Source organism: Euprymna scolopes, chromosome 10, assembly GCF_053919585.1.
Source record: "Euprymna scolopes isolate OS-2025 chromosome 10, ASM5391958v1, whole genome shotgun sequence".
Taxonomy (NCBI): Eukaryota; Metazoa; Mollusca; class Cephalopoda; order Sepiida; family Sepiolidae; genus Euprymna; species Euprymna scolopes.
In genome coordinates this window covers 158,759,453-158,785,065 of record NC_136491.1, presented here as the reverse complement: position 1 = coordinate 158,785,065, position 25,613 = coordinate 158,759,453, and the positions used below count along the sequence as shown (strand labels likewise).

The 25,613-nt window shown below is 34.4% G+C and overlaps 1 long non-coding RNA gene across 1 annotated transcript in view; it reads right to left on the bottom strand.

Moving 5' to 3' along the window:
* LOC145286334 (uncharacterized) overlaps positions 1 to 25,613 on the bottom strand; it is a 347,817-nt gene that overhangs the window by 198,759 nt on the left and 123,445 nt on the right. Inside the window, exon 2 of the long non-coding RNA XR_013869141.1 lies at positions 22,119 to 22,229. This is a non-coding gene — a long non-coding RNA (uncharacterized LOC145286334). The remainder of the gene's footprint in view (positions 1 to 22,118; positions 22,230 to 25,613) is intronic.

Below are 25,613 nucleotides of genomic sequence, written 5' to 3'. Positions count from 1 at the left end.
TTCAACATTTTTTAAAGCTGAAAAGATCGAATAATTAAAAAATAGTTTGTTTTTTTATATATAAAATCCTGATGTTTTTTTTTCATTTACTTTAAATTGTAAATAAAATTGGGCATAAAATCAATATTATTACATTAAAAATAAAATAAACAATGTTTCTTGATTCTTTTTTCTTGGTAATATAATTAATTGAATTACAACCCCCACCCCCAGAATTCTAAAAAAATAATTATTTTTAAAAAGCTTTAAATGATTCAAATATTACGCGATATGAAGTTTAAGCAGCTTTTTTTTATAAGACAGGTTTCCGATAATAAAAAATATATTCATATAATAGAATATATGACTCTTGAGATAATAAAAATTGCAAAAGCAAAATCGACTAAAAACAAATTTGTTTGGATTTGATTATTTAAAATGACAAGTGATAATCAATTTTTGCACCTTTTTGTCCAAAAAAGTATAGAGGCCTGTTAGCAGTAGTATCTTTAGATACATGTATCAACAGAATAGTTTAAAATTAATTTATTGTCTGTCTAGTTAAATTAAAATCCTATTTGTTTCATAAAAGGTAAGTCTTATATTGTTTTTTTTATCCATTTTTTATTGTACATTTTATTTATTCATAAATTTCTGCATAAATTATCTTCCATAGAAATTGACCAAAACTAAAGCAAACACAGAAAATGATGGCGTCACTAATTAATGTGTATAATGATGATGTTCTACACAACGGTTTGGGTATGCCTATAGGTATATATTTATTAATTCCAACTAATATTGGCCATTTTAATTCGTACTGAATTTTATTTTTTAACTAATTCGCTAACATATTTAGCTGAAGAAGTAGGAGGTTTATCAGATTCAAAATTTGGTTCAATTTTGAAAAAAGCTCAAATGGTTTCTGTATCTCTGCTCAACCGTAGTGCAAGTAGATCAGACTAAGTAGATTAGAATTATTTGCATTAATTTTTACATTTGTAGTTAAACAGTTTCTGTTTAATGGTTCTTATTTCTGCAATTCAAGTTATTTTAGGTTAAGAGGAAATAACGGTTTTCACTTAGCATAAAGTATTTCACTTCTGTGTAGCATAGAGCTCTCTAATTAACCGTTAGTATGAATATATTAAGAAAGTTCTTGCTGAATTTTGAATTCGGATTTCAAATGATGTATTTTCAAACAATTTTTCGTTACTTCATATACAATTTTAAAGAGCGTTTTTAACCATCTAATCGTTTAAATGACAATCGTTTTAAAACAATCGTTTTCTTTTCAGAACGTTGAATAAAAGCTGGGATAAAAAGCAAATTCGCACAGTTTTCTTATTTCAATTCAAGCTAGGCCGACAAGCTGCTGAAACAGCTCGCAATATCAACGAAGCGTTTGGAACAGAAACCACTACTGAACGCATAGCACAATGGTGAGAGCCAACCCATGTCCAACTGTTCGAGAACTTTCTTCTGGATTAGACGTAATGTATACAATAATTTCCAACCTCTTGAGAGAGATTGGAAAGACAAAAAAACTCGATAACTGGGTGCCTCATGAATTGAATGACAAACAAAAGAAACGTAGTTATGAAGTATCACCTTCCCTTCTTTTATGCCACAAGAACGATCCATTTCTCGACCAGGTTGTGACTTGCGATGAAAAGTAAGTTCTTTATGACAACTAGTGACACTCAGCTCAGAGGTTAGACACTGATGAAGCTCATGACACACATCCCAAAGCCAGAGTTGCACCGAAAAGGAAGGTCATGCTGACTGTTTTTTGCTCTGCCACCGATCTCATCCATTAAAGTTTTTTGGAATGCAGACGAGACTATTATGGCCATGAAGTACTGTCAACAAATGGATGAAATGCATTAGAAGCTTCGACAACAACACTCAGCATCAGTCAACAGAAAAGGCCCAATTCTCCTCCATGACAATGCCCGGCTGCACGTTGCTAAACTGACCCTGCAGAAGTTGAACAAATTGGACTACGAAACTTATTCACCACACTCTCTAGACCTCTCACCTACCGACAAACTACTTTTTTTTTAAGTATTTCAACTTTCTGTGTGAGAAATGCTTCAAAAACTCAAGCAATATCAAAAATCCCTTCATCGCCACCAGAACATAAGATTTTTACGTGACTGGCATAAATACACGTTGTTTTGTGTTGCCAAAACTGTGTTGATTCTGATGCTGCTTATTTTGATCAATAAGTTTTTGTTTGAGCCAAGATATGTTCATGTGAATTTAAAAGTTAAAATCTGCAAGAATTTTCTTGCAGTGTTGCAGAGTTGGATCAGACTCCTATAATTCCTAGGATGCCGACTCCGACCGACTCTCGACTCCTTGATCTCTATGTGGAAATCTATTCTGCAGATCCATATACCAGCCTCCCACACCTATTCAGCATGTCTTTTATGAGTATTTTTCATGTATATCAGTTTTGACGTTTAACATTCACTTGTATGATAAATATACTCACATATAAACTCAACCAGCTTTATAGAATAAGTTAAGATAACAAAGGGATAAAAATTTACAATTAAATTTTATGCTATCAATTCAAAGGGAATACAATATTTAAGGATAGAGAAAAAAGTCTTCTCATCAGAAGAGGGGAGTAAAGACATTAAATAGAAGATAATATTGCCTTTATGGAAAGAGAATCAAAGGAAAAACAGGAAAAAGCTATAAAGGGCTATAGTAGCATGCGTTTCTTCTTATTGATTTAGGCCCGTTTTTTGGATTAGATTGTAATTCCGGATCGATTCCATTTGATACAGGAACCGGATAACTTTCAGATTACAATCTGATTGTTATCCAATGAAATCCACCGTGATCTCACTCAAAGACGGAATTTTCATCGATCCTATATGACATCACAACTAAAATGAAAACAGCTATCCAGACAGGATTTACAGTGATCCGATAGACTGAAATATCTTGATAAAGTAGAAGCATTACAGTACAGTACAAAATATAACACATCTCCAAAAATAAAAGCAAAACCATACAAAATCTGATAAATTGTGCAACTGGTAAAACCAAACAGGAAAACTATGTAAAAAAAAAATTTATTGGACTTAAGGTGTCGGAGTCAGATAAAAAATGCTGAATCCGACTTTGACTAAAACCTCTGAGTCTGCAACCCTACTTTCTTGTCAACCTAATAAATCAAAATTACAAATGCTATGATTTCTATTGATGCTTATGACAGTTGTAAGTGATTTGGTAATCAAGTTTCTAATCTTAGCGTGAAGATGGCATATCTAACCACATTAAAAATATCGAACCACATTAAAAAGTTACTTATGAATCACCAGTTATTTCTTTAATTTCAACAAGCAAGGAGACCTGACGATATTCGGTATTAAATAAGACTCAACAAATGTTCTACGCTTCCAATATTTTTTTATTCGAATCAAAATCGGTGAAATCACTTATTTTTCAATCAAATCGATTGATTGCCTGCTCTAGTTGGGGACCCACCGTGGTGCACTTGGAGGAAGCTTCACTTACCTTCCGGCATGGACTTTGTCCACAATACATTGTAGTCTATATTCTATTGTAGAGAACCTATTGTTGATTTTATCAAATTACTTTCATATAATGTCTTGAATGAAAGTTTAAAATGCAAGAGTCAAGATCATGGTTCAGTTGTACTCTAAACAGAAGCATTCATTTTGAATGCACCACTGTCTTATCAAAGAACCTACTGCTGATTCTATATGCTGTATTCTTCTGTACCAAAAACTTCTCAAATGCACTTATGATATTAGACAGTATTAATTTGTCAAAATCTAACTGGGCTTTCTTTAATTGAATTTTTTCGATTATCACTACTTATCAGAGATATTCAGATACTTATCAGAGCCATTCTGATACAAAACGTAAGACTACTCCTAGACCCATTAAGTATATTTTTGTGAAATTTAAAAAAAAAGAAATCGACCCAACCGTTTCGGAGTCCATAGGGAACGAACTCCCACATGCATACACATATACACACAAACAATGCGCCTTTAAATAGATAAGATATTATTAACTGTACGAGCCTTTTTCAAGTCTCACACAAAACACACATTCATATTTCAAGCTGTCATATACATACGCGCACACAAACATACGTGCCCACGTCCACACATGTACACATATTCACGTTCGCGTACATACACTCACATTCACGTGTATATACACACATGCTTACGTATACACATGTACTCACACACACGAACACACACATGTACGACGTCACTTCCGCTTTCTAAGGAAATACACATGCACAAAATACACTCTGGAAACGAGTATAAAACAAGGAGACAAGCTGTTTCTAATCCTCTTTTTAGGACTAGCTCTCGGCTAGAGAGGTTGGGCTAACCAACCGCCTCCCCTTTGGGAGGCGCACGCTCGTGCATCGTCAACACCCCTGTGACTATGTATGGGGAACGAGCTAAAGACTGTATGTATACATTCTCACTCTTTCTCTCTCTATCTACTACCTAATAACACCTTCGCGTACCTGACTGCTAACTGATGTCGACTCTCATATCTACTCTTTTGTCTACACGCTGGACTGTCATTCTCGTTTCCACTACAACACTTATTTCTCTTCCCACGCGCGAACAAACAATAGTGACCCGAACTTGAGATGAAAACACATTTCCTTTTCTTGCTACAACACCAGTCCTGCAACGAACATTGGTTACATATGTGCGGACATGTTATAACTAAAACGTTCATTTCTTTCAACAGCAAATAAACGACGTTTATCTTATCCATTAATTGAGTCTTTGTTTCCTTCAATTCCCATTCGTTTCATTATTCTTTTGTAACGGGATTGGGGTATTTATATATCCTAGTCCCCTACATAACAACTGAATGCATTAATATCTTTCTTTTTGACTTTCAGTCGTTGGTTGAGGCCCTGATGGACAGTTTGATAGAAGGTAATGGCTTTCAAAACCGGAAACTTTACAAAAAGTGTAACAAAACAAAATTCAATCATTTTGTATTCGTTTATTACGAAACAAGAAAATAAACTTTTCAGATAAAAAACATTGCAAGAAATTTAAAACGTTTTTCACAATTTTCTTTTTTTAATTATTTTTGAATTTTTTAAATTATTTTTTTTCTTTTTTAATTATTTTTAAATTAAAAAATTTTTTTTTTAAATTACCTTTTCTTTTTTTTCTTTTTTTAATTATTTTTTTTAATTACTTTTTTTCTTTTTTTAATTATTTTTTTAATTACTTAAAAAAATTTTTTTTCACATTATTCGCATTACTGTTCTCATCTTTAATCTTATTTTCACAACGTTTCGGTCGATATAACCTCCGACCTTTTTCAGGTGTATCTTATCAAACTCGTTAATCTTTCTGTTGAACTTGGGAATCTGCTTGGAATTTGGAACTAAACTGTTTATTTAATTTATAGGGGTAGAATGTTCCTGTTCTGTCAGTCATGACTGGATGGAAGTCCTAAGTAATTTGCAATTGTGTTCTTGAGTGTTGCCTACACTGAGGATTGAACTTTCAGTCTTTCGAAGAATGTAATTGAATGTTACTTCAAATACTTCATCGACGATGCCACAACTAATCCTCATCTCAAAATTTTAAAACACAATATTAACATTTTTTCTTGCATTAAATTCATTTAGTTTCAAGCTTGTATTATCCAAATTAATCAGATAGTTACGTGGTACAGTACCTGTTCACCGTCCTATGTTTACAAGCATCACAAATTCAAACACACCACCTTCAAAAGCATTAAGCCACGCCCATAAAACCAATGAAAATATTGCATGGAAAATTACTGACTCCTGCTGCTAATATTTCTTAGTGGAAAATACAAATTTTGTAGAAGTCACTAGCGCCCATACATTTCAGCAATAGATGCTCTTCGCATACTGGACCCAAACATTTGACCTTAAGAATTGACCGGGATTTATGTAAACCCAGTAAATTAACACAGCATATATTTTGGATCTATTGTAGTAAACAATATCCGAACTGTTATTTAGGTGTAATAGCAGCACGAATCAGTAATTTTCCATGCAAGATTGTTCTCGGCTTTAGGGGAGTGATTAATCTGTAAGCTTTTGAAGGTTTGTAGACATGGGAATGGTGAAAAGGTAACGTTCTAAAATCTTGTGGTCAACAAAGCAGCTGTAAGGTTCACTTTGTTGGAAGAAATTCTGGTATTTCTACACTTTATCGCCGAAACTGGAGATGCCATTTTATTTCGCGCACCTGTTGTTAAAATTCCAGGGAGAAATCCGCATTTCAAACTATGGCCGAAGCATGAAATAAATAACAAAAAACTTAAACTGGAGAACGAATCGTTTATTCTTTCCGGAAGCAATCGTTCTGAGAACGCTTGCTTCCGGAAAGAATAGATTGACCTAAAATTAAATGAAAAACTTTCCCGTTTTAATTAATTAAATCGAAACATTTCCAATCAAACAATTATGGATATATATATTCTTTTTCACTTTATTTACTTTTTTCATAGTTCTTTCCGGAAGTTTATCTAGTTTAATTTTTTTATTTCTAACTTCGACTATAGTTTAAAATACTGATTTCTCCCTCTGATTCTAATCGACAGGTGCTCGAAATAAAATGGCGTCTCCAGTTTCGGCGATAAAGTGTAAAAGCACCAAAATTCTTTTCACATTTACATGTAAAAAATATTTAAATTGTCACATTTCAGCTGAGTTGTGAAACAAAAATATTTGCCATTTACAAATAAAGCGTTGAGGACATTTGATTCTTTTGACATTAAAAATTATTTTCTTGTTTCTGAATTTTTTAGATGAGGATATTTTGTATTATTTAGACTACTGTTCTCACAGCACAATGAACGTGACGTAATGGATAAAGAACTAATTAAAATTCAGTTCTAAATGACACTCTTCTGGAGGTTGAAGTTTCAATACTCAGTGCAAATGATATTAAAAGTACAATTGTGTATTAAGACTTCTACCCAGTTATGGCTGACAGAATGAGAGCATGCTACCCCCGTGTATTAAATAAACGGTTCTGTTCGAAAATCCGTACAGATTCTTGAATTAGACAAAGGTTCCAGAGTTCAACAAGATACATCTGAAAAAGGTCGTGAGAATAGTAGTCCGAATAATACATTACAATTCCTTTCTTAAAAAAAAAACAAGTAACTGAATAAAAATGTAATTCTTTTATAACAATACTGCACACTAATTTATGATAAAAAAAACGAAAAAAAAGAAAAGAAAAGAAAAAAAGAAAAGAAAAGAAAAAAGAAAAGAAAAAAAGTAAAGAAAAGAAAAAAGAAAAGAAAAGAAAAGTGTCCTGCCTTTTCTTCTTCATGAATATATATATATATATATTTGCATCCATGGGCTTATTTGACAAGTATATGATTTTTTTTTTTGAGGCGGCTAACTTTAAATTGACATCTCTATTCTCTTTAATTGCATATTTGGCACCTATCTGTTATTTGAGTTCAGCTTGGTTTGACAATTCATTGTGTGGTTTCAGCAGGATGTAGCCACATGCCACACAGCACGTGATACAATCAATTTACTAAGGGAAGCATTTGACTAATGTATAATTTCATGAAATTAACCACGTTGTTTATGCGATTCAACGCTATTAGATTATTTTGTTTTAGGGATATTTAAAGTTCCATGCCTACACTGATAAACCAGACACAGCAGACATCTTAGTACACAACATTTGGCGTATTTTTTTGCCAAAATACACCTTAATTTAACGTGTAGAGTTGTGAAAATTGGACATCTAGAATACGACATATACATGCAAGTCGTATGCCTTACATTGTGCTTAAATTATGAATACCAAAATTAATTTTTGAGGTGAACCACATATTTCATAAAAATAGTTTTCTGTGATTTATTTTAATTTAAATTTCGCCACTTAAAAACATTCCTTACTTTAATGAAAGGAATTTCATTGAACTCGCAGCACTGGTGAACACTTGACGTTAATAATCGACTAATATTCCCGACTAACCTGACAAGCAGCAGAATCCTACCCCTTCACTAGAGATGCTCTGTAGATGTCAGAAAACTTTCTATTTTAACATAGTTTCTTCCGTCGAACTACCTACCTGTACCTGCATTCACCCCTGATGGGTTGAGCTGGCTCCAATGGTGTTAACCGCATCTTGCGTCAAAGTCATCCACCCTCGTCGGTTGGCAGCAGAGTCGACGGCATTCAGTCATTCACAGTTCCAGTGACGAACATAAAAAATGTGAGGACCAGACACAATTTCCATATCTGCTTTAACTGTCGTGGGCGAAGTCTTAAGTTAATCACCTTTGCATTTCTTCCAAGCAGTGAGTGCATTGAGCGCCATCAACTGATGGGCAAACTCATCCCCCAGCTGGCGCAGCATGTGACCGAATCACTGGAGTCTCTTTTTCAGCAGAGTTTCCTCCAAGCCAAATATGTTACATCTAGTGTGTCCAGTCGGAGAGGCAAACATGCAAGATGTGGTGGAAGCAGTAGTGATCGAAGACTTCAAACTCATGAAGATCCTCTCTGCAGTGGCCAGCTCTCACATCCACAGAGAAGAATTGTTCTGATCATGGCCTCATAGATCTGCAACTTTGTAGTACGTCTTACCTCCTGGCGAGACCAGTTGTTTTTGAAGACGGACAAAGGCTACGCTAGCCAAGTTGATACGGATGATGATTTTATCTTTTGCTTGATTAGTGGCTGTAAAATCCGTGCCAAGGTATTTGAAGCTTTCAACCTCATCCACAGCTTCAACATTGAGGGTTACAACCACTCGGTCAGGTGAGGGGACGGTACCAGAGAGGATTTTCGTCTTGGAAGCGTTGATTCTCATTCCAACCATTTTGGCCATGTGACTGACCTCGCCAAGTGTGTGCTGAACCTCCGCATAGGACTCGCCAAGGATTGTAACGTCGTCGGCAAAATCCAGATTGGTGACGGAACAGTTGTGGCCTGCTTTGACACCATCAAAGCCAGCCAAGCTCTTCTCTAGGATCCAGTCGATGATGTAGGTGAAGAGGATGGCGAGAGCACACATTTTTGTTTGGACGACATCAAATTGCCAGCCTTTGAAATTCTCTGCCTGTTCTCTGCTACTTTAGGTGTACTAACTTGCAGAAATTTAAATGTAATGTCAACAAACATTTCGCTGCTTAGAATATCCTTGTAAGTATGGTTCTTAATTCACAGTAGATCTTTATGTCTCAGTTAAAAAAAAAAATAAATAAAATTAATCAGACCTTGCAATGTAATCAGTTTAATAGAGTTGCTTCCCTTGGAATTTTCTAATCCATAAACCAATAGTTATTTTCAGATGTTGTTCATATTTAAATGATACTAAATCTTCATAAACAACAATTTTTAGAATAAACAGATATACTGAAGAGTAATAAAATGGATTAATAATATTTGGTCTATTAAAAATTTTAAAATAAACTGACATTTCTAGAAATTAAATAATACAAGGGAGATAAGTCAGAAATGTTTAATAATGCATCAAATTATCTCCCTTGCATTAGTGCGTATGAAGCAATGATGATGATGATAATGATGATGATATTTTTGTTAAAAGCGTCGGTAAATCGGCCAAAGTAAAACGATTTTTGTGTAATTATATATTGATCTGAGATAGAAAATTCCATTTTACTAAAAGAGTCGTTCATATTTTCATACGAGAATCAAGAATACTGCGCGCAACTTTAAAGAATCGTAAGAAAAGAATAGGACGTGCGAAATGATGCCCCAAATGTATCAACATTTTCACCCACCCCCCTCTTCACTTATTCGTGTTTTTTTTTTTTTTTTTTTTAGTATTTAAAACTAATTTTAGTAAACTTTTTTTGTTTTGTTTACACAAAATAATAGATTTCCAGTAAGATTAAAAAAAAAAAATGGATTCATTGTATTTCGTAATCATTACTTAATAAATACTGAAAATTTCATTAAAATTGATTGAGTTTCTAAGTTTTGGTGAATTTTTAAGTGAAGAGGGAGTTGGTCAAAATGTTAATACATTTCGCACGCCATATTCTTTTCTTACGATTCCTATATTCTTATGTTGCGTGACTGTTGTTGCGCTCAGTATTCTTAATTCTCGTATGAAAATATGAACGACTCTTTTAGTAAAATGGAATTATCCATTTCAGATCAATATATAATTACACAAAAATCGTTTTACTTTGGCCGATTTACCGACGCTTTTAACAAAATTTTTTTCCTATTATTATTATTATTATTATTATTATTATTATTGCTCCATTCGTTCTAATACAAGGGAGATAATTTGATGCATTATTAAATATTGTCGACTTATTGCGATTAATTCGTGGCAACACAAATAATTAGTAAATAATGGGCTAACACTTACCAAGTATAGCTACTACTGGGGATGAAGAGTCTCTTCTAACGCCCAAGTCGAACAATAGTTTAGTGGATATTTTTACTAGTAGAGGAAGGTTCATTTGTTAGAAAAACATTTCTCACTAGTGGAGGAGACATCTTTATTACTTGTAATTAAGAAACCTGAGCAGAGGGTCGCGAAAGAAAGTGTTTTTTTCGCAACATCACTACAGGCCAGTAACGCATGGTGTTAACCAGTTTTCTTTTAAAACAATTTTCGAAAAAAAAAATAAATAAAATAAAAAATAACGTTCAACGCGAATTCCTAAGGGAATCCACTCGATAAATGTTACCGTGATATTTATTGCGTCATTGCCAAAATTTCAAAGATATAAAGAGGTATCGCAGCCATTTTTTTTTTCAATTCACACTCAACACTACTTGTTTTTCGAACCGAATGAACATTTTATATAAAATAAAAACACTAAAAACTTAGTCAGGTATAAGTGCAACCTATCTTGCCTTTGATGACATATTTGTTCTATATTTGTTTTTTGACAACTTTTTCGTACCTCTGTGGATTGTAAAACAAACCCCATTAAAAAAATCCGTGTTTTAATTATTTAATTTAATGATTTAAAATTTGCTTCATTTTAAAATTTAGTATTGATTTTAAAAAGCTTGAAAATAAATTTTCAAAAAAATAATTTTAATGAGGAAAATGTAAATCAAATTAAACGTTTTATTTCTTAATTGCAATGTCGTTTTGAGAAATGTCAAGAACAGTAAAAAAAAAAAAAAAAAAACCTCATGTAATCAGTTTATTAGAGTTGCTTCCCTTAGATTTTACGTTCTGTACTTCAAAAACAAATAATTATTTTCAGGTGTATTTCATACTCAGATGATACACAATTTTTATGAAGCAATATTTTTAGATTAAGGATGATTATAATAAAGAGTCATAAATAATTAGTAATATTTGGTTACATGTTTTAAAATGAACAAACATTTTTTGGCAAATCAAATAATACAAGGAAGATAAGTCAGCGTATCTTTAATAATGCATTAAATTATCTCCCCTGGATTGGGAAACCTACAACAGTAATTTTATACGGAATTCTTATAACTAAAAATCACATTCATTCTATTTATTTTGTCGAGATGACAAAATATGAAGTTTTTGATTGAATTTTGGTATGGCGACTGTATTCATTAGTAGATTTGGTTTGATCAATGACAATTTTTCTATCCTCGAGTTGATTGGTTCGACGTTAAAAAAAAAAATATATATATAGTCAAATTTAAAACAATCTCATAAAAAGATTAACTTAAAGAATATTTCAAATTAGTTAAGACAAACAAATAAATAAAAATGAAAAATAAATAAAAACAGAAATAAAACTTATTGAAAAAGAAAAAAAATTTAGCTTTTGTTTATGAAAATCGATTCAGACAAAGTAAGAAGCCATTTCTGTAAAGAGATAAAAATAGCACTTCAAGGTAAAAAAAAATAAAATAAAATAGCCAACGATAATTGTGAGATGGATAGATTTTAACCAAATAATTCTTCCATCTTTATTACAAACGTCACGCAAGAAATGTAAGGACTGAATGGCAAAAAGCAAACAAATGAGGTGGTCAACAATAAACCAACTTTTACTTTCTTTTCGATATTAAAAAAATGATATAAAAATCTGAAAAATCTTTTCTACCGTTATATAAAAGGAACTTTGTGTATGTATGTGTGTGTGTATGTGTGTGTGTGTGTGTGTGTGACTTTGTTCTTTTTAATAGACTCTAAAACAGCTAGGCAGATTTTCATACAAATGCACTTATATATCTGCCAGTGTTCTTGGATAGGTTTTGTATCGGAATGTCTTCAATAAATATCGATAATCGATAACCGAGATAATCCAATGAAAGAAGGAACAGGTGATTTTGACCAAAGTTAACATATTACACAACCTAACATCATAAGTTCATTTGAAAAGAACGGAAACCACGAAAAAACGCATCGAAGCACAAAAACTAGGAACTCGTGACTTCTGGAAAATCTACAACAGTGTAGTAAATAATGGCCAATCAACAATTCCCCCACTAACCAACAATCACGAGGTTCTTTGCTCAGCAACCGAGAAGGCTAACATGCTTGCCAGTCGGTTTGCCTCAAACTCCACACTGGACCCTCTAAACCACCCCATACCTCAATTTCCTATGCGGACAGACGCCACGCTAGACGACCTGAAAATCACCCCTGCTCAGGTGCATGCTATCATAAAAAACCTTGACACTTCCAAAGCATGTGGACCCGACCTCATCCCAGCTGTGCTATTAAAAACGTGCTCAGCCGAAGTAGCTCCAGTTCTCTCCAAACTCTACAACAAATGCCTTAATGAATCTTGCTTTCCGAGCTGTTGGAAAACTGCTTCTGTAGTACCAGTATTCAAGAATTCTGGCGAAAGAACTGACCCATTAAATTATCGCCCTATTAGCCTCCTCCCACTTTTTGCCAAAATATTTGAGACCTTAATTAACCATGCTCTAGTCCAGCACCTTACAGATGCTAAACTTCTGACCGACCGTCAATATGGATTTAGACAAGCCCGTTCCACGGCAGACATCCTCACTGTAATCTCTGAACGCATATACCATTCACTGGACAAAGCGGGAGAGGGCAGAGCGGTAGCTCTAGATATATCTAAGGCTTTTGACAGGGTATGGCATGAGGGTCTCCTCAGGAAGATTAGATCTTACGGTATTACTGGTAGAATACTTAACGTAATTAAATCCTTCTTAGATAAGAGAAAAATCCAGGTTGTCCTCGACGGTCGTACATCTAAACAATATGATATAAATGCGGGAGTGCCCCAAGGATCTATCCTGGGACCTCTGCTGTTCCTGATATTCATAAATGACCTCCCCGACAAGATTGCCTCTGAGATGGGGATATATGCTGATGACACCACACTCTATAGCAGGCACGACAGGAAAACAAACGAACATATATCTAAAGTAATGGCAGAAACACTAGAGGATGACCTCCAATCAGTAGTGGAATGGGGACAAAAATGGATGGTCACGTTCAATGCCACCAAGACAAAACTGGTTTCATTCAATAATTACAAGAAACCTTCTCTACCACCTATAGCAATGGCCAACGACTCTTTATCTGAGAGTACGTCTCTCAAGCTCCTTGGCCTAACGTTCACTGGAAACATGAGTTGGAACAGTTACATCGAGGGCATTGCCAGGGCCGCTGCAAGGAAGGTGGGCTCTCTCTACCGTGCTAGAAAACTTTTAACACCCGAAAGTATCCTGTACCTCTATAAGGCCACTATTCGCCCATGTATGGAGTATTGCTGTCATATTTGGGCCGGTGCATCGGCTACTAGTCTCGCTCCTTGACAGGGTTCAAAAGAGAGTCGCAAATCTGATAGGCCCTAAACTGGCATCAAAACTTCAGCCTCTGTCCCATCGTCGAAACGTTGCATCCCTCTGCCTGTTCTACAAGTACTATAATGGTGAATGCTCTGAAGAACTGCAAGCACTTGTGCCCCCACGACGTGAACACCCTCGACAGACCCGACAAGCTGCAAAATCCCACCCCCACACTGTAGAGATCCCTAGATGTAAAAGATCCTTCTACTCCAGTAGTTTCTTCCCCAGAACTGCTAGACTTTGGAATTCCATTCCGGGTCACTGCTTCCCCAACTGTACTGACATGCATAAGTTCAAGTGCAACGTGAACCAACATCTCGCTGCCCTAATCCCTACATAGTACCCCAGTAGATGTTTCCCCTGATAGTAGCCCCCTACACCAAAGTGGCAATGTGCCTTGTTTGGGGTGAAAATGTAATTAAAAAGTTTTATTACCACACAAGCATAAAAGCCCGGTATATAAAATCAACAGTAGGTTCTTTGATATGACAGAAGTATGTTTTTGTTTAAAGCACAATTGCACCATGATACTTGACTTTTTTTTTTATCTTAAACTTAAATTCAAGCTATTATCACCGCACATACAGAAAAGTCAGGCATATAAAATTAGCAATAGGTTCTTTGATATGATCGGGGCACGTTCGACATGAATGTGTCTGTTCAGAGCACAGTTGAACCATGATACTTGACTTTTGCATTTTAAACTTTAAGTGCAGCTATTATATATAAAAATAATTTTATAAAAATAATAGATTCTTTACAATGCAATGTAGACTACAGTATATTGTGGACTAAGTCACTGCGGCTGGACATGTGAAGCTTTCTTCCGGTACATCACGATGGGTCCCCAACTGGAGCAGGCAATCCCTTTGATTTAAAAGACGGACGATCTCACCGATTTCGATGATAATATATGGGAGTGTGCAAACTTTATTGACCAGCATTCAATCCCAAGAAACGTCGGGTCTCCATGCTAGTACCAAATAAATCTTTAAAGCGTATCAAGAACAATTAACATTCTTAAAATGATTTTTACTTATTTTTTTTTCAAAAATAAAAATGTAAAAATAAAACTAAAAATGTTTTCACTGCAACATTTGATGGAAACCAATCGTTTGTATAAATTAAAAATTGTTCTTCGATTTATTATCGATTATGTTGGACGGAAAGCATTTAGAAATTATTAAATCGGTTACGATGTCAATTCGCATTGAACCTTTTTGTTGTATAGTCTGTCTCTCTGTAATTATTTATCTGTTTATTGCTGTTATGTATATATAATATTGTTTGTTGCACTTCTATAAAGAGTTGTGCTGCGAATAAAAATATATACTCTAGCTTGTTCCAACTATTTTGACAATTAAACACAGAGATGGTTTCATAACAAAACTATTTTTTATTCATTATTTTAACTGCAGTGGTTGTTGAACCTATCAAGCAGGGGTGAAAGGTAATGTTGGGACTTTCTCAACTATAGTTGGAAACAAAATGTGACGTCGACAAAAAGAAACGAACACAAAAATTTTTATGAAAAAACTTTTAGTGTTAGGAAAGAAGAGGAAGAAAGAATTTTCCTGCAAAAACAGTCGCGTTTTGGGGAACTTATCTGTGGGATTTGTCCTGTTAACGACATTTCTTTGATGTAGAGTTTTGGCTGAGTTGAGGAAAAAAGGAGCCTTGTGTTCTTAAGTGCTGCAATTGCTGTCGAAACTCCTCACACTTGTCTGGGATGAATGGTGGAGATACCTGACAGACGTGTTGTCTTCGATGTCCGACAAGCAAAAGAGGTAGAGAGGTAACAAAAAAAAAAAAAAAAAAAATAGTAGTGTTGGAGTGGAGAGGAGTCTAAAAGGGAAGCATGTGATTGGTTGTTTTTCATCCAATCGCAAGGCACCTCGTTAGTAACTCCTTAATAATTCCAACATTTCCCCTCAAAACAAAATTGTAATCTGAAATAATTGCAACAATTCTTTGCAGGTTGTTTATTTTAGAAAAGAGTCAAAACTGAAAGTTCACAGGAAAGTTTTTTTTGAAGGCAAAAAAAGCCAAACATGAAAAGTTCTCCAAAAAATGCATTATTTTTTTTAATGTTTTTTTGAGAGGACTTTAAATTAGAAAATAGAAGGGGTGGCGATTTATTTCCACAAAGTCCAAAGTTTGAAAGAAGTGAGTGTCGTATTTTGTGTGCAAGTGAAGAAATTCTCATTTGGTGCACTAATAGGACTATAGAAATTTGATTCTCTCAATAATAAAATAGGATATCATTAACACTTATTTTTTTGTTAAAAAATAAGTGCCTATAAGTTAAGATATGTGAAGATCGTAAGTTTTAGATAAAACTGAATTAAGTAGTAATTAACTAGTATACATAAGGATTGTTAGGAGAGTTTTTACTGCTTTTGATATTTTTAGGATGTGGTTTTATTGGAACAGATTCACTCTGAACCTTAATATCATTTTTTTGTGCAAAAAGGCTAATTTGTAGTTTGATTTAAGTAAATTATTCTTAACAGATTTAAAATTATCTCAAGTTCATATCGAACTCATCATCTATAAGAACATGTAGGGGAAAAATTATCCTTATTGATTTCAATTCCTACTACAACTTGATTCAATTTTTTCTTTTTTTGGGCCCCAAGTTTTCACATCATGTTCTACTGGAGTGAGGAAAGATTTGTTGCACCCTAATTTTTCAATAACCTGTCTAGAGAAATAAGTCCTTTGTATCAAAAAGGCAATTTTATTTGTATTTATGTTTTCCCTTAGTAACAGTAATTGCCAACATCGGTAAAATATAGAGCTAGTCGTGTGTGCTAGTGTTGGTAAACATGTGTATGGAAGCAGATTGTTTCCACTCTTATCTGCTTCATCACAAAGGGGGGGGGGCAATGTGGCTTTGGGATTTGTAATTTGCACATTTTTTAGGTAATTTATTTGTTTTACCATAGCAGTCATAGCACTGGTACAAAAAAGACACACCCATTTCCTTACACCTAAATCGTCTCAAATTAAGGGAGGAATATTTTGAATAATAGTTCATGGCGTGCCTGTTGAGACTGTAAAATTTTACTAGATTTTATTGCAAAGTTTTCCAATGTTTGAACATTTTTCTTTGCATTCTTTATATAATTCCCTTCCCGTGACTTCAAATTTTCTGGGTGGAAACTAGAATTTTTTAAAATCTGTTTTAATTAAGGTTTTTATAACCTCGTTGTAACTATAAAAAATCTGATCGATTTTTGAGTTGTTACTGTCAAGTTTTCAGATTAATTCTTTTTGAAGAGTTCACGGTAATTTTGAAAAAAAAAACTTTAGATGGCTAATCAGTTCATAGCCTGGAGTGTTCTCTTCAAAAAAGTCCAAATTATATGAGGTTTTTAATTCAGTCAGGTCAGCTTTAATTTCTGACAAAAACTTTTAATGTTGACAAACTCTGGGTCATATTTAGGGCTGCTGCCTAGCAATTGCTAAACAATTTCATCAATAAGGAGAGGAATATCCAAAAATTATTTTCTCAACAAATTGATAGCCACATCAAAGATTTCATCTAACGAAAGGTGAAACACTGAGACATGTGGCCAGTTAAAAAATAAACTTTAAAAGCGATAATTTGGCTTTCTTGGAATGTACAGCATCCACACATTCAAAAATTTCCTAGTTCAATTTGAAAACTCAAATTTACCGGCTTGTATTCCACTGAATTTAGTGCACTGCAACCTCGGGGTTGGAATACACGAAGATGTGAGTGGTACATGTGAATTTGGGACTGAGGTGGATTCAATCTTGGACTAGAAATATTCTCTTCTAATTTTGCGAGCCTTTTGAATGAGTTGTAACGAACTCTGCGTCTAACTTCTCGTCTTCCAAGAAACCGTTTTTTTCTAAATCAATATCGGCTTTTTCACAAGTTTTATTTTTATATTAATTGTGTCGACTTCTGTCAACCATTTATTTATGAGATTTTCGTGTTTTTTAAAACAAGTCTTATTCCAAGACGTTCGTCTTGACATTAACTCAACGGTAGAACTTATATTTCTTTGAAAAGAATCTCTGTTAAAAACTAAAGCCATCACATCCTTAATCTGTTTGGAGTCGTTCATCCTGCTTGGTAAAAGATACCTACACAAATTAAAAAACAAACAAAAAACACAACGAACAAAAAAAAAAAAAAAAGGGACGAACAAAACCTAACCTCTATAATCTCAGCAGTAAATGATCTTAAATGGAATACGTACATCAAATCTGTTGCCAAGGCCGCTGAAAAAATGGTCGGATCCTTCTATCGATCATGTAGATATCTCACTGCTGATGCAATTCTCTATCTATATAAGAGCCAGATACGTCCAAGGATGGAGTACTGTTGCCACATATGGGCAGGAGCTGCTAGAAAAGACTTGTCCTGCCTTGATAGAGTTCAAAATAGACTTCGGGGCCTGGTGGGAGATGTCCTTTTCTCTTCGCTGCAACCTCTGTCTCACAGAAGAGATGTTGCGAGTTTGTCTCTGCTTTATCGTTATTTTCATGGAAAGTGTTCGACTGAGCTTCAATCTATGATCCCCCCTCGCCAAACTTTCACAAGAAACACTAGACTAGCTGAAAACATTATCAATAATTTTCCCCACTCTTTATCTGTACCTAAACCTAAGCATAGATTCCATGATCAAAGCTTCTTCCTTAGAACTGCATGCCTGTGGAATTGTCTTCCGTTTTCCTGCTTTCCAGCCTTCTATAATATGGTTGTCTTCAAGTCCAACGTGAACAAGTTTCTGATGAGCCGTTCCACTTAAGTTAACAAATTTACCGAACTTCCATTACTATTGATTACTATATTGTCCTTTTGACTTCTCTACACTCTTTAACCCTTATCCTTGAGTGGCCTATCGGCCTTGATAAGTGGTGACGTCTATGTAAAAAAAAACAAAAAAAAACAAAAAACAAAAAAAAACACGAAATGGGATGAGTATAAATATCTCGTCCTCTCGCGACGTCATGTTTTGGTATTAAATTATCCCACATGATTTTTCTTTAGCATAAAACGCTATTTTCAGACAGTTTTAGAAATTATTTTACACAAATCTAATTCATGTTTAATTATCTCACGTGGTTCTTCTTTTGCAAACTAATTTACATAAATCTGTTTCATGTAAAATTAACTCCTATTTTTGCAAATTGTTGGGATTTTCTCAGCTATAGCTGCTAACAAAATGTGACGTCAACAAAAAGAAACGAACACAAGTGAAAAAAAACTTAGGAAATTAGGAAAGAGGAGGAAGAAAGAATGTTTCCTTGCAAAAGCAATCTTGTTTTATGGAACCTATCTGTGGGATTCGTCCTGTTAACGATATTTCTTTCATGTAGAGTTTTGGCCGGTTTAAGGAAAAAAGGGAGCCTTGCGTTCTTAGGTGCTACAATTGCTGTCAAAACTCCTCACACTTGTCTGGGATGAATGGCGGAGAGAGCTGAGAGATGTGTTGTCTTCGATGCCTGACAAGCAAGAGAAGTCGAAAAAAACGCTCTCGTAATGTTGGAGAAGAATCTAAAAGGGAAGCCTGTGATTGGTTGCTTTCCATCCAATCACAGAGCACCCCGTTATTGACTCCCTAATAATTCCAATAGAAAAGTTGCGGTTAACGAACTAATGACGTAAGATTGTGCATCTCTCTATCTTTCACTCTGTGTCTTTGTCCGTCCAATCATTTGCTTTTATTGACAAATTTTTCTTTGTTTTATTCATGTGTGTCTAAGTCCGATATGGTATTTTCTTTGTTCTTTGCTAACCCGGAATTAATCTGCATATGCAAAATCTCCAAGTTATTATAGATATATATATATATATCCGCATAAATAAAATAATTTTTTTTTTTGTAATGAAAAAAGATCTTTTTCGTGTAAATTTTGAAAAAGTCCAAGCTTAATTAATGTGTATTTATTGGGTTCCAGAGCATATATAGTATAATATAATAAGTCTCCAAATTCCAAGTTTTCTCAGTTGGTTATATATTACTTTTCATCATTAAAATATTGTTTCCTATGGGTCACAATTGAAAAAATCGTTGTACATATACGTGTCACCTTGGTACAGCCCCCCTCCCCCGCTAGTAAATATATATATATATATATATATATATATATATATATATATATATAAAATAATAATAATTATATAATTATTCTTTATACCGACGAACACTAGTATTTTATGCTTACACAATCATCAGTGCTGGGATGAAAATACCTTCCGATCATGAGATTCACTAAGCCTCTACCTCAGGGCCACCAAACAATTGCCACGGGAATGAAGGGATTAAGAATTAGTAAAACGCTGAACTTGGGCAAATACATTTGCCAATCTAGAGTGTTTGTATGAGTGGAAGTTATAATTTTGCAGACAGTGCTTATCCTTAAGCATTCTTAGATTAAAGTATATATATATATAAATATATATATGTGTGTGTGTGTGTGTGTGTGTGTGTGTGTGTGTGTGTGTGTGTGCAGTATATTAAGGGGAGATGTTAGGATTAAATAGTTATTCCCCTTAGACCGATCAAATTAAGTTGCCTCCCTTTGATAACGTGATTTTATGAGACTTTACGAGACTTGTGCGAACCTTTTCTAGTCTCACACAAAAACACATTCACATTTCAAGCTATGTCATATACATACGCGCATACAATCATACGCGCACACGTCCACACATGTACACATATTCACGTTCGCGTACATACACTCACATTCACGTGTATATACACACGCGCTAACGCACACATATGTACTCACATGCGCACATGAACGCACACATGGACGACGTCACTTCCGCTTTCTAAGGAAATATACACATGCGCAAATGACCACCGGAAACAAGTATAAAACAAAGAGCAACAACCGGCTTCTTCCTTTTTTCGAGACCAGCCTCCTAGGTGGCTGGTCGGCGTGCTAGCCGCTGCCGTTTCGGCGCGCGCACACGCGTACCTCACGCCCACTTACTACTATGTATGGGACACGAGCTAACAGACTGTATGTACACATTCCCACTCTTTCTCTCTCTATCTACTACTGTTCCCTGAGAAGACCTTCGCGTAGCTGACTACTAACTGATGTCAACTCTCATATCCTCTTCTTTTTCTACACGCTGGACTATCATTCTTATTTCCACTTCAATTCCCACGCGCGAACAAACGATAGTGACCCGAACTTGAGATGAAAACACATTTCCTATTCTTGCTACAACACCAGTCCCGCAACGAACATTGGTTACACACGCGCGGACATGAACACATGTTATAACTAAAACGTTCATTCTTTGAACAGCAAATAAACGACATTTATCTTATCCATCAATTGAGTCTTTGTTTCCTTCAATTCCATTCGTTTCATTATTTTCTTGTGGCGGGCTAGGGTATTATACCCTGGTCCGCTACAGACTTCATTTTTGCAGTATAAATATCGGCCAGCCATCTTTGTTATGGTTGTTATTGATAGTTTTCTTACTGGCCACACGTGCTGAATAAAGTATCAATTTTATATCCATTTTCATCGGCTTTGTGTGTCGTTTTTTCATGGGAATTTTCTTTGAACTCCACCCAAATTGGGGAGAATTTACCAGATTCACCCACAAGTAGGATTATATAGCCACCCTGACTACCACCATCTGGTAGATTACCCATAGCAGCATCACTAAATACCATCAAGTGTAGTCCTTCATCTCTTCCAAGGGGTTGAAATTTTAGTGATAGCTTAAATGATTTGGCTCTGTTAATGATTCTGTCTACCTGTAGTAGATCAGACACAGTGCCATTTTTAATGTTTGTTGCTAATATACAAGTATCGAACAGCAAGTCTGGCCGACTCTGGTGTGCCAAACATAGGAGATAAGTTTATGATCACTAAAATCTACTTTAGTACAATAATTGCTTTTTGCTACTTTACATAAAGCAATTACAAGGAATTTCTGACGTTGTGGATGTGGAAAAGCCCCCCCCCCACCTCATTGTCAAAAAGGATCTTCCGTGAAACTGATGTTCTCTCTACCAAAGCATCCAGTTGTCAATGGTCACCTCGGAAACTACAACTATTCAAAAAGAATAGCAGGATCATCCGTCATGTTCTTTCAATTACTCATAGTAACGTGCAAACCTTGTAAACGAGATGAGTTTTCACTATGTATGGACGATTATTCACTGTAGTTTGCATATCACATGCTGCTGGGATGAATAAAAAGCAGTCAAGGAAGACACAAATAAACGATCTCTAAACTCCTCTTCAATAAACTCTTTTAGAAAAAGGGATTCGAACAAAAATTTCAAAGAAATAAATGTTGACATTTTTTACCTTTGGCGAAATTCTATCCATCATTCGAGTGGAACTTTTAATTTTAACAAAGAAAAAATATCCACCGTCGTTATTTGATTTTCTTTTGAGAAGATGGCATCGACAAAATTTCTGCAAAGGAAAATTATAAAATTATCATTTCATGCAGTTTTAAGAAATGATGAAATATCGAAAATTTAAGAAAAAAAATACATGTAATAGAAGAAACTACTTACAAAAGCAGCAGTGCACCTGGTTCGCATGTCAGGTGTAGGTATAGTGAAAATAAAGAAGTAAAAAAACCTGTAGTTAAATTTTTATATGCGACATTCCTTTGCATACGAGGGGAATAGATGCTTTAACAAGAACGAATTACAGAGAACAGGCAGTTGAGAGAAAATGTTGGAGTTGAGATTTATTGGTGTGAATTGCATTGTTGATGAAGACGAGTTCTGTCAGTTTGGCTTTCATGGTTATTAGAATTTTCATTTTTAATAAAAACTTCTGTCAAATTTTCATTGAAAAATGCTTTTCCATTATGTTCTTATTCTTGAAAAGGAAACAATTTATTGTTTCAATCTTAAATCCAGCATAGTGTTAGCACTTGACTACATATGCAAAACAGTTCACAGAATGAGAAAGAGTTGTCTATACCCACTCTGGTCAAGATGGACAGTTCAGTGATGCTGCACTCCCCAAAGCTTCCACGTTAGGGATTTACCACTGGATGTATTTTAAGTTTGAACCCAGAAACATCAAGTCTCGCTCCAGGATCTTTCACAGGGAAACACGAAAGTAAACGAATGAATACCAATCTATGGTCCCACCCCTTGCCAAATTTTCACAAGAAACACTCGTCTTATCAATAATTTCCCCCACTATTTATCTGTGCCTAAACCTAAAGGTAGATTCCATGAGCAAAGCTTCTTTCTTAGAACTGCACGCCTATGGAATTGTCTTCCGTTTTCCTACTTTCCAACTGACTACAATATGGTTGTCTTCAAGTCTAACGTAAACAAGATTTTGATAAGCCGTTCCATATAAGTTAACAAATTTACCGAATTTCCATTACTAACGATTACTTTATTGTCCAATTGTCTATTGTACACTCGCTAACCCTTATCCTCGAGTGGCTTCTTGGCCTTGATAAGTGGTGATGCCTTTGTAAAAAAAAACAAAAAAAAAAAAAAAACGATTTTAATCTTAATCTGAGTATTTTATGAAATGAATTCCATGATTAACACATTAAGTTCCAGGATATCTAATTTTTTTTACTGTTGAGTTGAAACTAAAAATGATTAAGTGGGTTTATGTAATATGTCTTAAAAATCAAGAATGACTAAACATTCAAGATAAAATTTACACAATTTGATGAACGTACATGAATTGTATCCTTCCTTCATAGTAATTATGCAGTAAGTAATACTATTATAGATTTATATATTTTGAAAAGAATTTATTTGGTATCCTATTTATAGGACAGTGGGATCAAATAGATTAAAAGAATGTCTCAAAAAATTTGTTAACATTGGACTTTAAAACATCATGCGCTAGTCAATTCCATTCATTAAGTTCCAGGTTATCTAAATTTTTTTACTGCCGAGTTTAAACTTTATGCAATGACTAAAAATGTGTCAGAATACACACATTGAAAGGAAATTATTTTATTTAGAAAGTGAAATATTGACTCTCGTATAAATAAAAGACTGTGATATATTTTAGAAATCAAAAATGGTTATACGTTCAAGATAAAATTTACACAATTTTTGTGAGGAGCAAAGCAGTTCACACGAAGAGTTTCATTACACTTTTAACAATAAATTAGTGGCTTACTATTGCAAAACTCATTTATATAAGTTTACATTGAACAAATAGAATTTTAGCAAATTTCATAAAGAATTTTTAAGTGCGTTCCGACGACTGTTGGAGAGAAGTTGATGAATTTTATTTTTCCTCAGAGTAATTGATGCAGTAAGCAGTACTATTATGTATATTATCTTATAGATTTTGAAAAGAAATTATTTGTTGTTCTATAAACAGGAGAGTGGGATCAAATGGATTAAAAGAATGTCTCAATAAGAATTTGTTAACATTGGACTTTAAAACCATCATGCTCTACTCAGCTGGGAAGAATTGTATCGTGTTCCATGGATGAATAGTTCTTGGAAAGAAACTTTGCTTATGGAATTTCTGTTTAGTTTTAAATACAGTTGTTTTATATGGATGAGTTCTTGCTATGAATGTTTATAGGCAAAACTACGGATTAGAGCTCAGTCGAACACTTACTATTAAAATGACTATAGGACAGAGAAAGACTAGCAAAGTCTCTTGTGAGAAGAGTTTATGGGGAAGAGAAGATGACATTGTAGCTTTCAAAATTATCTTTGTACTCTGTCAAGGCAGGAAAAGATGCCCTGAGTGGCACGTCCCCAGATGTGATAAGAGTACTTTATCTTCGAATAGATTTGAGTCTTATAAAAGTAGAGGATTGCATCGAAAGAGATATACTTTCTGGAATGGTAGAAAGATCCAAGAATTTTTCAAGTAACTATAGCAACAGATTTGATGCCTTTGATTTGAGGTTTGATGTGAAGGGTAGTCGTAGAAGCTTATCAAGGCATGGGGCTTCTCAAGGAGATAGCCATTCATGTCAATTGGGGTGAAGGAGGGAAGTTTACTTTCATGCATTAAAGTAACCAGCTGCATCTTTCCTCATTGCATTACATGCTTCAAGTCAGAAGAGAGAAACAGGGATTTTGAACATTAATGCTCTTTGAAGTGTTGCCATAGGTGATAACGTCAATGAATGAAAGAATGCGATTTAAGAGACTATTGATGAAGATCAAGAAGATGGTTAGGCCCAGAATAAATCCTTAAAGCACGTCAGCATTCATACTATGTTATACTTTTACTCATCAACAAATACTTTTATAAACCTATTAGAGAGAACGGATTTAATTGTTGAAAATGTAACATGGTCTATTCCTTTTTTTTATGACTGATTTTTCTCCCGTGGTAACTTTTTTTTTCAATCATTCTGTGTAAAAGACGTGGTCATCACGGCACCAAATAATTTTATGTAACTTTGTCATTACATTTTTTACTCATCAGTGTGTATAAAAGTCTTGCAAAGAAACAAAGGAAAGAAATTTGACACAAGTTTTTTTTTTGTTGAAAAAAAAAAAGGTTTTTATTATCAGTCGTTTCATCACCAAGCCATGGACATGTATTTTTCAAACTAACAGAGTATGATCGCATTCCGATTTCCCCTCTCTGGGTCAATTAAGTTTTTTTTAGTCTGCAGCTATAACCAGCTGTTATGTGTGTTATTCGTTTAACGGTTCACGGTCGCCCGACAATCTTACAAAAGTTCAGATAGTTAATGGGTCTTTTAAAAAATTTAAAAGTTCCTGTTGTGCTGCCACATGGTTATAAAATCTCGCGTGCAACGGCATGTGGTAAAAAAAAAACAAAAAAACTCTTGTGTCAACATGAGGTTAAAAAAAAAACAAACTT